Here is a 17,593-nt window from a genome sequence, read left to right as displayed (position 1 = left end):
GGTTAATAAATTACATAATTCCCAACCTATACCCATTTTGGATTGGAATTCAACAACTGGAGCAAAAAATAAACCCTAGCCTTGCCAAAGAACAAGCTAGTGGCAAATATTATTAAAACAACAACAATATTCATTTCAAAGGGAGTTAATTTAAACAAGAAAATAATTTTGGTCTGTGAAGCTCCAACTACAATTGAAGCTTCAATATCAGCAACAGATTGAAATTTCTGAACTGTATAGTCAATTATGTTACAAATGGTTGCCCGTAACATCCAGGTCAGCCCATTCTCTCCTCCCATTCATGTGATTTTAGAGTGGTGTGGGGAGCGATATGCTGATTAGGGCTATGTAAGAGAAATGCACTTTAAATTATTTTTCCATAAAGTTCTGATAGAACTTTTAAAAATTCCAGGGAATCAATTCAGGGAAATATAGTGTACAATTTGGCTAAAACATCGTAAAACCTCAAAACTCTGGCTTTTCCTTGCAAACCCTCACCTCTTAGCATGAATACAGTATACTCACTCATTATAATAAATAATTTGCAGATATTGTTTTTGAACAAAAAGTTTTTTCCTCTGAGCTACCAGTCTCAGAGAATAACAGGACAACAAGGAATTAATACCTGAGTCATGATTAAGAATTAGCAAAGGATAAGAGAAAAGCGCATTTTAGTCTACATCAGCTTCCCACAATCTAATACTTTCAAGCTATGTTGGGTCACAAGCATATCCAATATATTAGGTTGTATTCCAAGATACCTGGAGCAATCCATTTTATGGGGGCTGATTGCTCTGTGTAAGACTGGTGAAGAGCTCAGAACCACAGCCACAACTACTCCAAGACCAGATTAGCAAGAAGAAATGTTCAGAAATATGTCAGGTGTGGAGATTTTCACAATAACAGTGCAATTCCACTTGCCTTCAGGAGTGTATATTTTGCCTTTCAAAACTCTAGCTGAAGCCTTTTTTTAAAAAAAAATGAAATAGTATTTTTCTTTACAAAAATATAGGTTATAAAATATTAGATACATTTTGACATTTTGAAAAGTAAAAGATAACATAAATAGAAAATATATCATATGGGAAAATATAAGTTGAAGAATCCAAATGAAATCTTCTGAAGATAAGGAGTTTAATAGGTAGGAGGAAATGCTTTTTCTTTAATTGTAACAGAAATTCAGCTTTCTCAATAGAGGGACAAATTACTTAAGGATACTAAATAATATGACTATTTCCTAACTTTTTTGGAGTTGTAATGAAAAGCATAGTTTCTATCAAGGGTGTCTGCAGAGAAACAAATGTGTGTCATAATATTATTTGCATTTTTGCAGTTTGTAGTACATATCTATGGATACTACCAGGATGAAGGGACTAGCTTAATATTGTGCCTATGCGAAAAGCTAATTGAATGTTAAGGACCTCTTAATACATTGCTGTTTGCTAACATGAATATTATAGTTTACATTTGATTCTCAATGTGTTTTAGCACTGAGACAGACTAGCAATTATGAAGATTGAGACATATACCAAACAATCATGAGAACATTATCTTCATTTTGAAATTCTGTTGGTTCTGTTTTTTATCCTAGGCCCCATTTCTCTATTGCAGTTCTAATTTCTAAAATTACAACCAGATTTTAAGCAAGATCACTTTCCTCAAATTTAGCAACCTTCTATTTTTCCTTCCTTAATATTTTTAGTTTGCACCAATGTACCTAGTATAAACATTATTACCTATGATTGTGTAGATTCTATGCAATTACACTGCACTAAAGTAAACAACATGGTTACAGTTTAATTGCATTGAGACTCTTTAATATGTAATATGCTGCTAATATCATTATGTGTTCTTTGTTACAGATAAAAGTGTATAAATTGAACCTACTTACATATGAATGCACAACCATATCTTGTTTGCTTTCTGATAGTTTTATTGATTCTTAAATCCAGGCAATCATTTCAAGATCATTTGATTTTAAAGTGGCTTATAAATGCATTGATGTGCATTGATCGTGTTGAGTATATCAAGGAATCAATTATTGTTGAAACAAGTAATATATGTATATTTCTCTCTATTGGATTCCAAAGTAATAGTGTTAGAAATAATAGAGTCCTTAATTAATAAGCTCTATTTTGAAATGACAAATAAATTAAGAATTCTAGAATCTAAATATAATTTCAAACTATTCTTTATTACTTCTATCCATTTTCTTATTATTTAGAGACTGGCCTAAACAATAATCCAATTTTTGAAGCCCAGTCATTAACACTTTTATTCAAGTCTTGAATAGTTTAATGGGAGGGATAGTTTTATAAGGATTGTCACAATCAAAGGCTACTGATAATGACATAGATCCTACAGCTGCCACTGAAGATAACAAATGACTCTGTAATGGCAAATAGACTTTAAATACCTATATGTCTTAGGTAATGTCTTGATTTGTGACCTTTCAAGGAAATACTAATATTAGTATTTAATCTCATGAAATTAAGTATCACTTGAAAGTCATGACAGGCTATTACTTCTTATCTGTTCCAGTTTGATCTACTTATGTAAAAGTTAGGCTGAAAGTGACAGTGCAGAGAAAGTTTGATATGCCTATTTTTCTTCTGGCACTTAAATAAGTTTGTGCCACTTTAATCAAACCATCTATTAGCATGGGATTGGTTCACTGAAGCTGACTGCAGAAATCTCTGAAAAATGAAGTGCTGTGTTACGTGATCATTGTGATGCAGCTATTAGCTAGTACTTAAATTTATAAGTACATTAGAAAGCAAAAGAAAACCAAACTTACAGACTTAATAATATTGTTCATTGTTACAAGCCTATTAGAAGCATTGATATCTTCTGGCAAACCTAAATTATCCTACTCAATAACCCACTATCCACAGATTCTTCTCCACCAGCATCTATTAGTTAGTGGCTTAGTTGTCTCCTTACCCACCGATCTTTCTGGAGTTCCATAGATCTTCTGCCAAGGCAGATGCAACTCTGGAGACAAGGTGTTTTTCAGCTGATTTGTATAGACCACATATAATCATTTATTACATTTGCTAAGTTGCCTTTCTGAAAATGCATGAGCAGACTGCATTTTTTGTTTTGAAGACATGGTTTCTAGAGGCATAGATTTATATCAATCTTATTAGACCTGTATATTTTATGCAAGAGGTACATGATTTAAAGTAGAAAAGTAAGTTTCCCATTGTCTGCTTTGGTGTCATTATGAACCTAAAAAACAAACATTGGTTTTATATTTGCTGTTCTCCACTTCTTTGCATGCACAATGATGACAGACAGGCCTGAGAAAACACTGCCTTTTGACTTTGACTATTGTAGCTACTAAGAGTTGTAAAACAAGTAAAGCTGTATGTCTGTTCACTTTAGTCTGTGGTATTTCTGGAAAAATGTTACTAGCAATCAACAGCATTCACTATGAACTATTTGATAGATTTATGTAGTAATGTATCCCAGCATGTAAATATAATGTCTCTGCAATAAAGCACATTTATATGAAAAGAAAGAGGTTGTGATAGCTTTTTTCCCCTTTGCCATACACACACACATACACACACACACTAGATAACTCAACAGTTAAATTAATAACATCTGACCAGGCTTAACAAGGCTTTGACAAATGTGGCAATCCACTTGAAGATTCACTTGCATCTATCAAACGTCCATTGCACCCTAACCAGAACTGGGATTCAGCCAGCTTGCACTGCTTCAGACAAACCAGTTGTTCAAATACACACACACATCCCAGTTCCTGAGCACTGTGCTGCAATGGAGAAATGTACAGCAAAGCTGCTACCGCGAAGGAAGGAGAAAGCTGTTTTCCCTCTTTCTTCTCTCTGCTCCTCCTCCTTCCTTCATGCCAGCTGGTCTGTTTCCTGTTTCTGCATTGCAGCGCAGCACCCAGGATCCACTTTGATAGTGTGTGTGTGTGAGGGGGGTTAATTTAACAATCTGTTCACCCAGGGTCAGGTTGTAGAAGGCTCCTCCCAAATGTGTGAAGGATGGGGAAGGGCCATGCCTGCCACACCAGCCAACCTGACCTCCAGAGAACCAGTTGTTAAATTATTTCAATCCCACCACTGACCCTAACCCTAATCCAAACACTACAATAATTTTTAGAGCCTCTGTTTACTGTATATCAATTTTACTAAATTCTCTATTCTTTTGAACTGAGTTGGTCCACACATTTTAAAGTTGCCAAATTTGAAAAATGGTGCTCTACAAACTATTTTTGGGACGCCTTAGAGGTTAGTAATGGGATGGGGATTCCATTCCACCTACTTACTAACTATTCCTTACCAGATAGACACAATTGGAATTCACCCAGCTGTGAATCATAGCTGCCATTCTGTATCATTTTATTATGATAATTCTAAAATTATCCATATTTTAATGGAAGTATCTATTTATGCCAGATTTTCATTCATTCCAGACTTTCCAAAATGTGCCTTTTTCCCTCTACAGACGCTTTGTGCTAAATTGCAGTTTGTTGCCAAGGGAGTTAATGAGAAAAAGAGAAAATCCAGTGTAAATCCTCCAGAACATGAAAAGACTTTGATCATTAATTATGCAGAAACCACAGCTAAATTCATTTTCTTTGTACTAAAAATAATTCAAAAGTGTAAAAATGTTTTGTGCCACTTCACAGTCACCAAGCATTCTGCAAATCACCTTGAATATTTTTGTGAATCCCCCAAACTTATTCAGGCTGAGCATGAAACATATGATTTCAAAAACCATATATCTTCTGTGATTTTGTTGTTGTTGTTGATTATCCTTTTCACTAAAGAAATGTGGATTTCATGGGAAGGCAACAGTTTATGAAAATATAGTATACAGACAATAAGTCTCCATTAGATGGGACTAGGACTTTTAGATCAACCAGTCCTTCAATTTAACTAATATATTGCTGTTTCTTACTTTAGTTTTGTCCTGTTTGGTTGCATCGGATCCTTGAATTCCCTAGGTTTCCTTTATAGTTTAACCTTATGATTTATAACTCCCAGAGTCTTCCACACATCCAATATGATTACTGGATTAGTTGGTCCTTTAACGAAATCAGACCTATTAAAATGTAACGAGTAGTTGTTAGAACATAGAACACAGTCATTTTTATCCACTGCAGTTCCTTCTGTTGTCTCATCTTGATCCTGATTAAGCCATCCCTATAAATTGAACCCTGCTTCAAAGTTATTAAGTTGGCAGAGGTGTTTCATTCATGTATGGAGGAGATGAACAGGAAAATTGCTTGATTTGCTGAAGAAAACTATGGCATCATAACAATCATATGGAGTATTGAACCATGTACCTATAAAACATGATGAACCATGCCCAAGGAGACGCCACACTGAGCTTCTGTTCCCTCCATTGGTCCCATCCACATTATGATTGGTAGAACAAATATAGGTAAAGATTATAGATTATTAGCATTACAAATCAAATCAAATAGTCTTTCAAGAGAAGTGTTATTTAAAATGTCTATCTGTCAGTCTTTGGGACAACAAAGAACAGAGGATCCTATCAGGAAGGAAGGAAGGAAGGAAGGAAGGAAGGAAAGAAGGAAGGAAGGAAGGAAGGAAGGAAGGAAGGAAGGGAACACTCACAAAAAACGTCCAAATGATAGTCTAATGTTATATACTGGCTAATGTGATATATTGATAATCCAATAGGTACATTTAAAAGCTCCAAGTACAGCCAGAGAAATAAAAACAGTGCACATTATCACACCTGAAAGCAAGACATTCCATAATTTTAGAATGTGTTATATTACTTCCTTTAATTGAGTCTGAATCTCTGTGCAATTTACTGGTTTTGTTGTTTTGTTTTTCATATTTAAAACCATCTTGTTTCACTCTGTGGGGCATGAGTACATGTGAGGATAGATGCTACAATTTAGCATTGTGACTCATTTTTTTCTTTTCCTCAGCTGAAGATGATTTGTGAAGTACCTGTGGAGTAAGACTACAGCCACAGCTTTGCCTAATGTTTTTAATTGTCACTAATGTTTTTGACCTTGAGCTCTTTAGAATTAAGGAGTTGGGAAATTATTGTGTTAAGTATTAGCCAGCATCACTAAAGTAAAAAGCACCCAATGTTCTTTTGAGTAACCACTCTTTTCTAATAAAGGAACAACTGCAGCCTCCGGATGATCTTAAGTGGCCTTTGAAGTACTTTTTTTCCTTTTCTACACTATTTCTAACATGGCAATCACAATATACATAGCATTTCAAGTACAGTCATACTGCAGGCCTAAAGAAAAGTATTTTTATATTGACAATTTAATTTAATTCAGTTTCTAAAGACTTCTAGCACTGAATTTGCCTTTATTAGAGCAACCACATACTGGGTTGATTTTCACTGCTTTCACTGAGATTTCCATCCATATTCCAAGACCCCTGTCTTTTTTCCTTTTCTTAGTGCAAGCTGAGAGTCCATTAATGTATATTTGAATTTGGGATTTTTAGAGCCGATTTTGCAGCAACTCATTCTGAATTGCTTTTCGCTATTTAAACACTTCATTTACCCACTCTGAAGAAGTCCTTCTGGTGTTCTTGTCATGCCTTTTTATTTTATTACTTTGAACAGATATCGTTTCTTCATTCCTTAGCCCTACTCCAAATCATAAACACACACACACACACACACACACACACACACACACACACACATAAACACACACACACACACACACACACAGAGTACTGACCTTTGGCTGATCATGAGTCCTTTACAATAAATAGGCTCAGATCTAGTTAGTACTTTTGACATTAGATCACCAAGATTTCAGAAACTAGAATAAGCTTTTTAAAAACAAAAACAAACAAACAAAAATTCCTGAAGAGAACAATGGCAACCCTTCAATGTTGTTGTCAAGATCAGGATGGAATTCCATGCAGCCACCAAGAATCAAAAATGACTTGTCCAATGCCATCACAGATCTTTGAAAGGATTCAGACAGCAAGTGCAAGAGAAATGGTGGCAGTAAAAAAAAAAAAGATAAAAGAAATTTGCAAGGGGAGATTGGGATAAAGAAAAAAAAAGGGGGGTATCTACCATTGGCAGAGAGTCAATTCAAAAAGGAAACTAGTACATATACACTATAGAAAAGAAATAAATAGGGATCTCCTTTTTGTGCACTGACAAAGGAGAATTAATGAGAAAAACATGGCTGGGCAATTCTAGGAATTGTAGTCCACACACCTTAAAGTTGCCAAAGTTGAGAAACTCTGTTCTAGAGCGTTAAAAATGTGATACTATGTTATGCTATTTTTGTTATGAATATATAACAATCCTTCATGTACAGTAGACAGTGAAAAATCTGAGTGATAGAGCTCCATCTAGTGTATTGGCTGTATATTAAAGAGAAATAGTGTGTCCAGCCATGGTGTCACTGAGTCTCTTCCGTAACCAACACATTGTCTTCAATTTTTTTCAAGCATAAATCAGTTACCTATGACATACATTTCAGTGGGAAGAGTAACAACTGACCGTGCATTTAAAGTAGTGATCAGCCAAATTTATGTATTATTCTGTGTCAAAAGGAACAGTCATTCAAACTCTACTCTGAACCCAACTTCTTGTGGAAGAAGAGTTAATTTAACTTTTAAGCCACTCTCTAAATGTACCATACAATTACTGACTTGAATGGTACCACAACAATCATTTTCTGCTCAATCCGTAATGTGTAGGAAAATAATTAAAACCATCCATGAGATGTGGTTATTCACCCTCTTCTTAAAAGTCTTAACAGATGAAGAATCCACACCTTCCATGGTACACTCTCACTACTATACAGATCCTACCATTAGAAAGTTGCTCCTTATATTCAAACAAAATCTTTGTTATTTAAGGTCCTGGTTTCTGTGGTTATGGAAAATATTTGTTGGGTTTTTTTTGGATCCAAATATGCCTATTGTGGCTCTCCTCTTTTTCCAGGAAGTACAAAGTTCCTTCAGCCTATCTTCCTAAGCCTCACCATTAAATTCCTATGTCATCTTCATTTTTCTTCTCTGAATCCTCTCAAATCTGTCAGTGTTCTTCTGGAAATATGATACCTAGATATCAAAGTATTCTCTCATCAGTGCAGAGCCATTAGTAAAAAAAATGGAACCTATCACACTGAAATCTTCAGAATGTTTTTTTTACAAATACATAATAACAGCTAAGGCTTGAATTGTCAATTTAAAAAGGAGCTTAAAACATGCAGTAGAAACATTTTTGGAATCTTCCCTTCCTCTTTGAAACAATAGCCTGGTTTTTAAATGTAATTAAACACACACACACACACACACACACACCACAATATGAACCTGGCTTTCAGGTAAGTAATATGCTGTAAAGCATCCACAATGGAGGATGAAATTATAAGCCCAAAATAATTTTTAAAAACATGAGATAAGGAAAAAAATGAAGCATTGCTAAAATTACATCAACACCATTTATTATATCTCTACACATCTTTCTCTCTTTGTCAGCCATCCCCGATTCCTTTATGTACTTCATACATTGTGTGTGTGTGTGTGTGTGTGTGTGTGTGTGTGTGTGTGTGTGAGAGAGAGAGAGAGAGAGAGAGAGAGAGAGAGAGAAGATTGACATTTTTTTTAAAAAATGGAGTAGCTCTACTGGGGAAAGGAAACTTTTGAATTCTGCCTACCTTGTGATATAAGGCAACCCTAAAACAGGGAGCTTTTGGAGATGCTCTCATGATACAAATTCTCTGGCGATGTTGCCCATGAGTCTGAAAAATATTTCTGGTTCAGGAACAGAGAAGGAATACTAACACAGCATATGTTACAGTATTATACATAAAGGGAGCTGGATTGACAGCATTTCATGAAAATATTGTGGTATTAATATAAAACAAATTAAGTATACTGAAAATAGATATTAGTATGTAAGATTTTTTTTAAAGCTATGAAGAAAACTGTTTTGTATTTTAAATTTATTTTCCTTTCCTCCAAGTTATAGCTTTCTTCTAGCTTTTTATTCCAGCAACTATCTAGATGATGCCAGTTATCGTTTCTTAGAAACAAGATATTTATAAATAGATATATGTGTTGGTTGTAGATTATTTAAAAAAAAAACCAAAACACTGCACACTGCTTGTAATAGAAACAGAGATGTGAAGAAAATTCCATCATTCACTGACTTGGCTTTAAGCAAGTATTAGTTCATTTTTGGTGCTGCAGTGACTCCTAGTGTACAATATAGAAAACTGTCAAATGGAAACAAATATATGTGTCCCAGGATAATGTGGGTCATTTTCTAATCTGGGTCAGTTTCCTAAATTAGAGATTTAGTCTTCCGAGCTTTCAGACTCATGCTTGAGGCCATACTCAGGGATATTCTCTTTCAACAAATGTATACTTTGGACTATTCTATACATGGCATTTACGTGTTGCCAGGTTGTGTGTGGCTTTTTCGTTGTTGGTTGGAGTGTTGTTGGCCGATTATTAAGTCGTTGGCTCTTGTTTCTTTTTGTGCTACTATGTCCTTGGCTCCTAATATTACCTGATAAGCAGCACCCTATTGTCAGTCAACAGGCAGGCAGGCACCACAAAAATATCATGTGTAGAGTAGAATACTACGCATAGAATAATCCAAAGCACACATACTGGTGAGAAGTTCCCTGAGGATGGGCACCACTATGAATTCGAAAGCTCAGAAGACTAAACTTTTCATCCTGGTGAATGACCCAGATTGGATCCTACATAAAACTGCATTAGATGAGAAAATTCACCTGACGAACACCACAAACTGTATAAATCCATACCCTGAAATAAGATCATATTTATACAGTATCTTACAAATCCAAAATAATTATATTGCCTCAAATAGTTCTCTTTTCCATGTTATCATCACAGGATTCCACTGAAGTGGGTTGATGTAAAAATATTTGAGTGGCCAAAAGTCATCCTATAAGGCAATGGTGGCAAACCTTTTCTGGCTCTCGTGCCGATAATTGTGTGTGTGCTCATCCACGTGCGCTCACGTGCCAGCACCCAGAAGGCAATGCATGCTGGGCCCACCCACCCTCCCTGTGCATGCACGTGTGATACCCCTGCAGTGTGCTGTGCGTCTGCGCATGTGCACATGACCCCCTTGCTGGATGGCGTGTGTCTGCGCACAATCCCCTTGCTGGACGCTGCGTGATCACTCTTGCAGCGTGCTGCATGTCTCTTCACATGTTCACGTGATCCCCTTGTACATGTGCGCACGATCACCCCCCGCGCCATCCATCTGTGCATGCATGCATGACCCGCCAGCACATGCTGCACATCTCTGTGCACTCCTGCAGCCCCTGAGCATGCACGCCAGATACCTGACAATCAGCTGTCAGGTGGCAGCGCACGCACCTGCACACTGAGGGTCTTCCGGCTGAGCTCTCACGTGCCGGGGGAAATGGCTTTGTGTGCCACTTCTAGCATGTGTGCCAGAGGTTTGCCATCACGGATATAAGGATTGCCAAAATTTTCTGATGAACAAGTAACTGAAGACTTGAAATATGTTCTGGACATTTCTAATAGGAAATCTATCTTAGTGTTCTCCAGAGTATTGAGGTTCTTCATGTGACCTTGGATTGGATGTTAATTCCCATAATTCACTGTTAACATGGCCAGGCTTAATAATTGGTGATTATAGCAATTGATACCCAACACAACAAAAGGTTACTAGAATGGAGTGAAAAGTATAATCTATCAAGACTGCTCTCAGTTATATAGTGAGCACTTTACAACAGTGTTTCTCAACCTGGCAACTTTAAACTGTGTGAACCTCAATTTCCTGCTGGCAGGAATTGTGAAATTGAGGAACACAGCTTTAGAGTAATGGTTACAAAGCAATGATCTGCTTTGCATCAAAGAGTAATCAAATGGAAGATTATTAGACCTGGTTGCTTGATCTTGTTACCAAGGAAAAAGTAACAAGTGTAGATACAACAATTTCTGTTGAAATCTTTAATAAGACTGGGTAGCAATTTTTTTGCATGGCTGAAAAGCCTACTAATGAAACAATAGGTTGGGTATGACTGGTTGGACAATTTAACTTTTTTAAAGGGACTTCAACAAGGATAATTTCTATTCCCTATCCTTCTATGATAATTTTCTTTGCTCTTGAAGATTGCCTGGAGTTGAAAAAGAGATATAGACTTCCATAACGCTAGTAACTGAGCCAGAAATCAATCATGTCAAAAGCAGAATATAGGCAATAGAAAAAGATTTCATAATTCAGGCATAGGTGCCTTGTAAAATCATTATTACTTTCTATGTAGTATGATGTTACTTGCTGTCTTTGCACCATCTGAAGATGCTCATAATTAGGGATGTTTGCAGGGAAGTTAAAAAAAGTCAAGATTGGAAGATTGTTCACCATTGGAGTTTGAGCAGAATCCATGATTGTGCCCAGTTTCACCCTGAGCTCACTTGCTGGAGAGTCCCAATTGAAACCAGAACCACCCCGGAAGGGTGGGAAGAAGTGGGGAATTGCCTGGAGGATTGAGGGGAACTGCAACTCCTCTCCCTGACAGGAAAAATTCCTCCCAAAATAGCGGTGGTCCTAAAATGGCCACCACAAAGATGAAGAACAGTCTGGAAACTAAGACTGTTAGAGAAGCAGCAAGCAGAGTATGAATCAGGAAAAATATATGGATTTTGAGGTACACCGGTATTAAAAAATAAAGGACTTTTTTGGAGGAAAATGTGTGGAAGTGGCAACCAGAGAAAGTGAGAAGGAAATTGGATTTTATAAAATTGGCTTGAATTATTGTATTGGATTAACTTGGAGGAGAAAATTTAAAGGAAAATATTTGAACACAACAAAGGTTTAAAAATTAAACTGGACAACTATTGGATCATTGGCACTTAAAGGGCATAACTAAATGATAAAATTGCATGTGTTGAAAAGAAAAGAAATAATAACTAATGATTGAAATTAGCGAACTTAATAAAAGTACTATATTTAACAAAGAAAGTTAAAGTCAAGGAAGGAGTGGATTGTTGAAAAGACTCAAGAGTGCCACCTGATAATACAGAAAAAAAATTTTCAGTGACTCTTCAAGAAGTGCTTGGTCTTTCTAAGAAATTGGACTTTGGAACTTAACTTAAAAGAAAGTAAAAGAAACTCCATTGTAATAAAATAAAAACCCTGGAAAGCGACATTAGAATATTGCAAAGGGGAAGATATTTGAAAATATTGTCATAGAATCACCCAGTGACTGTGGGAAACAGTTGGGAAAGGGCCAACTAGAAAACCTGGAACAAAGACTTAAGGACATTGATAGTTGAAAATAAACTTAAAGGACACTGGCTGGAATAATATACTGAACTTTGGGATTGAATACATCTATTAACAAAGAGAAATACAACTATTAAGGAAGAGGAAATAGAAGGAAAAAAGGAGAAAATATAATGGAGGAATTATTTGTTGAAATAAGTTTGGACTTGCAAGACATAAGGGAAAAGTTGAAAATTAAACTTGAAATGTGCAATCACATATTACACAAATTAGAAATGGTGGTCAACTTGTTGAAGAACAAAGTAAACCAGAGGGGGAGGAGTTTAACAAAGAAGAAGCCATCTTTGAAGAACAAAGGGAACAACAATTATTTAAGCAGGGGGGAAAAGGAATTAAAATCAAAATTTTGTGGTATTATGTGATAATAAAAAGGAGAATGGTTCGGAAAATGAAAAAAGGAGAGGGAAAAAGCAGAAAAGGGAAATACAAAAGAAAAATAGAAAGAGGGAGGGAGAAAAACTTAATAATTGGAATGAGAAAGGGAAGGGAATAAGAATGTGGGGAAAGGGAATTAAGAGAAAGGACCCAAAAATAAAGAGAAACAGGAAGCAAACAAGGATGAAAAGAAACTACATTGTTAAAAGAGTGAGAGATAATGGGTGAAAAAAAGGATAGGGAAGGAGATTCCGAAGGTAATATGTTGTGATATATAAGAATAAGTACTAAAATAGATAAGTATGTAACCGATACGGGTTTTTTAAAGGTTTTACTTTCTCTTTCTCTTTTTCTATTAAAGGATTATTGCTACACTAGACATGGAACTTAATGAAATAAATATGGAATTGGGAATTTAAAATAAGAATATTATATAATAATTGATGATTAGTGATGTATAAGAAAAGAAAAAAAAGAGTGATGAAATGAATACCATTACAGAAAGATTAATATCAGTTACTACAATTAATTGATTAGATTAATACTTTTGTAATGTATAGATGACTTGTGGAATCTGACACACACACACACACACACACACACACAAAGATATGTGTGTGTGTGTGTGTGTGTGTGTGTATGTATGTATGTATGTATGTATGTGTATGTATGTGTATATATTTGTTTTCTTAAGTTTCGCTGGTACTTACATGTATGGCATTCAGCTTTGTTCGGTATTTTCCCACGTCGTTATGGTTGTGCTTTTAAAGTTGTAGCAACGTTTTAGCAGAATTCATCTGCCATCATCAGGCTTTGTATAGTGCTCATCTGTTGAACACAGATAAACACTATACAGAAGCCTGATGATGGCTAGATGAGATTCTGCTGAAACGTTGCTACAACTTTAAAAAGCACAACTACAAAAGCTGAATTATATATATATATATTTGTGTTATATAGTAAATAGGGAGATTGGTATTACAGTAGAATGAAGGTGGCTAGCTTGAATTATTAACCAGAGGGGACAATTTTGAATTAATAAAATAAAGATTGACAAAATTGCAAATGTGACAGAAAAGGTGATATGGGAAATGAACATAGAAATGAGTTGAGAATTTTATGTAACATTATAAAATAAGATATGAGAATATCCTAAGAAAAATGAAATAAGTTATAACATGAATTAGAATTGGATAAGTTTAATATTTAATATTAATAAGATAATGTGATATGAAATTGAATAAATAAAATGAATAGGTAACTATGGTCATGTTTGTATTGAGATGTGAAACTTGAAACCATACTGCTTGCCAAATGAGAATTTTTTATTTAAAAAAAAACAAAATTGGGGAAGAAATTGAATAATGAAATTACTAGGTATGTTTAACTGATATGATGGTTGGCATTAGGAGAGAGTATTGAAATGTTGAAAATAAGCAATGAAGAATTATGATTTAATGTGAATATGTGAAATTAAAAAAAACTTGAATAAAAAAGTCAAGATTGCTGCTGATGTGTCCAGGTGATCAAAGACCCAACCCTCTTTTTAATGGGTGTCAATGTCCCTGCAAATTCTCTTGGGTCTGACTATATGTTCATAAAACAGCAAGCTAACACAATCTAAATTGTTTGATGATGAAAAAGAGTTACTTGAAGCTATCTCTCTTGATGGTTATAAATCTATAAATGATATATATCATTCAAATACCATAAGCCTCAGTTAAGCTCATAAGAGAAAATTGAAATTTATTATGTATTTGGTCAATGACCAGTAATATCAATCAACAAAACGAGCAATAAAAAAACTGGAAAACAACCATCAAGAAAGTGAAGCAGGTGCAGCTACATAACAGCAACTACAAAACAAATAAAATATGACATACTCCAAACATCCCACCACAGAAAACCCTGACTACCCTTCCAACACTAATAAAACTAATTGTTGTGGCCCGCCAGCTGCCACAACAAAGTTGGGCTAATTAGGGGGAAAGTAATGATATCTCAACTACATTCATGGATCCAAGAGGATTCAGACCTCTATTTTTTTATAGGGCCATTTTCAGGCAATCTGTTACTCACTGAGGAGAAAGTGAGAGGCTCAATATTTGGAGATACAAGATCTATAAGTGGCTCAGCTGTGGCAATTATGACCAACAAGGTTTTCTTCAGATTTTCTGGTTTAAACAATATATTGTTCTTTTTGTGGTAAAGAGCTAAAAGCATTAATTAGGCCAGCTTCTGTGTTGAGAACATCTTCTTCAAGTAAAGCTGATTGACTTCCACATCCTTGCTCTCCCAAGGTTGGGAGGAAAAAATTGAAAGGAAGCTAGATATTCTCTCATTTTGAGTGGCATCAAAAGGATGGTAGGCTGTTTAAAGGACAAGAGTATCCACTTTCAATTTGTAGGATCTGGGAGCCATTTAACAGCATGTAGATCAATCTGCCCACGTTGGCAGTGAAGAAGCTGACCTAAGGACGCTAGGATTGCTCTCCTGGTATTTCAACATTAAGTCTGTTCATACAAATTCTGAGAGCAATCTGTTGTGTTTGCAGTGAATGATTTAATTGGGGGAGGGAGAATACTTGCTGGCTTCCAATAAATTTTTAGTATTTGTTAAGTTCTCCTCTCTTTGCTTTATCAGGAGATAGAGAGTTATTCTTAGAGACCTGCAGCTTATTATTTAGCTATTTCTTTGGCTCCTTGCTCCTTATTGGCACACTTGCCTAGAATGGGAGATTTGATTGTCTGTTACAAAGACTTTTGTGGGAAAAGAAAGCCCTTGCTTTTGAAGAAAAATGCTATATTTCTTTTCAATGTCTCCAATTCATATTTTATGACTGTAAGCTGCTCAAATATTGAGATAACAGTTTGCCCTGTGTGGAAGCATTGTTTTGCCATAAATTCAGTTGAATTTTCCCACGGTAGCCTCTGTATTTTCTGATTTTTTAATTATTATTTTTGGGTTTCATTTCAGCTCCCCTGGAGCAGGTACCCAGGTTGGATCCTTATAGTAGTGATTGGCTATTATTTTGCTGTCCCCCAAGAAATGAGGAAAGATGTAATAGTTGTTTTTCCAGCTCTGTTGGATGTCCCATTCTAAAGCTTCAAATTTGTTAAAAGTGTGTATGGGGGGGGGTGGGGGGTGAATTTTACTTACAGTTTTCTTTTGTACAAAGTGCTCCTCAATTCTTGGCTATTTTGCATGCTTCAAAGAAGGGAGATATCCTGAGCTAAAACCATGGTATTTCTTTCTTTTTCCTTTAACTATCAATTCCAGGCAAAATCCATTTTTTGCCTTCACTACCATCTCATCTAAACAAAGTTAAGTAAGTAAAAAATAAATACAATAAATGACTAAACAATTATGTAATAAAACTGAGTGGAGGTGCTGTGAATGTGTGTTGCTGAGCTGACAGTTCAGGCTCCAATCTTCATAAGAGAAAGTAACGAAGTTTCTTCACACAATGCATTCTAATAAATGAGTTGTTATCTATTTGTTCCATTCAGAATGCCTACAATTTCCACTCAGAGTGGATCTTTTTTGACTAGGACAGTTGACTATTCTGATTCTTTATTTTAAGAATCCCTGTTTGTTATTATGATGTTCATTATGATATGCATCCATAAGGCAGCAAACTCTTTAAAGTTTCCCGTTTGTGCTTTATAGTGAAAAATAGATAGTCCTTAATTTATAACCAATTGCTTTATGACTGTTCAAAGTTACAACATCTCCCCCCCAAAAAAATACTTACAACACAGTTCTGAAGTTCTGATAACCCCTTCCCCTATGATCACATCTTTAAACATTTCACATTCACAGCCATTTGCAGAATTCAGTGATCATGTGACCATATTTGTGATGTTTTTGCTGAAAACTGGGTATACCTCTGGTTTTTGGTAAAAATGTCCCATAATAAACAATGGGTTTGCTTAACAATCATGGCATTTGCTTAACAATTGTGGATTTGCTTAACAACCACCACAGAAAAAGGATGCAGATAAGCATAGACTCTAGGAAGCAAGGCCAATAAAGGAAACTATGAGAGTAATTCCCTGTAAAGAAACCATAAACTTTGAATACTGCTTGTTCTCTTAAATATGCCATTGCCTTCATACCATTATCTCATAGAATCTACTCCAACACAAGTCAAAGGCAAGAATAGAAGTCTTCTGTAACTTATTATTGACTCCTGATGACTCCCAATGTTTTCATGGATGTCTTCTTGTCATTTTCTTGATAGCAATTTAAAAGATTTTTGCCATTGTGGCCATCCAGTTTTGTTTTGTTTTTCAATTTCCAAAGTTAGTGGACTCCCATCATACAATTCACCAGATTAGAACCGTTCAATATTTGAAATCAGAAAATATTTCTGAAAGGAAACAGAAAATTAAATCTACTTCATTTTATTCCTAATGGCCATTTTGAGAAAAAATTATTAAATGACAGAATGAACAATAGAGTACTGTGGAAATTTAATTTCCCCACTTTCATTTTTCCTAAATCTAATCCTTCAGTGGAGGATATATGTGGTTGAGATCTGGCTTCCTTTCAACATATACCTTGCTTAATTCATTGTCACAATTAGACTGCAATCATTGAGATTATGGAAATATTATATTTCTGTAATTTGTTCCGTTAGATGTTATGCCGCTGTAGTTTTAGGAAGAAAATCCTTTTCTTGTTGTTCCTTGTTTACTCATGGCCATCTTAGGTTTTAGAAAAAGATAAATCTTTCTTCCTTCTTATTCCTCTATCACCGAATGTCCTCTCTCTGTTTTTCCAGAGTTATTCCAAAGCATCCTCATCATTACTGGATTTTACTTCACTGATTAAATCTCTCAGGTAAAGTTCAACTATGGCTGGCCTTTACCTGGCCTTTAGCCAGTTTTTGAAGAATGGCTCATTT

Source organism: Pseudonaja textilis, chromosome Z, assembly GCF_049901715.1.
Source record: "Pseudonaja textilis isolate UNSWEBS1 chromosome Z, rPseTex1.2, whole genome shotgun sequence".
Lineage (NCBI taxonomy): Eukaryota > Metazoa > Chordata > Lepidosauria > Squamata > Elapidae > Pseudonaja > Pseudonaja textilis.
The sequence above is the reverse complement of the archived record's forward strand: the minus strand, read 5'-3'. Positions refer to the sequence as shown.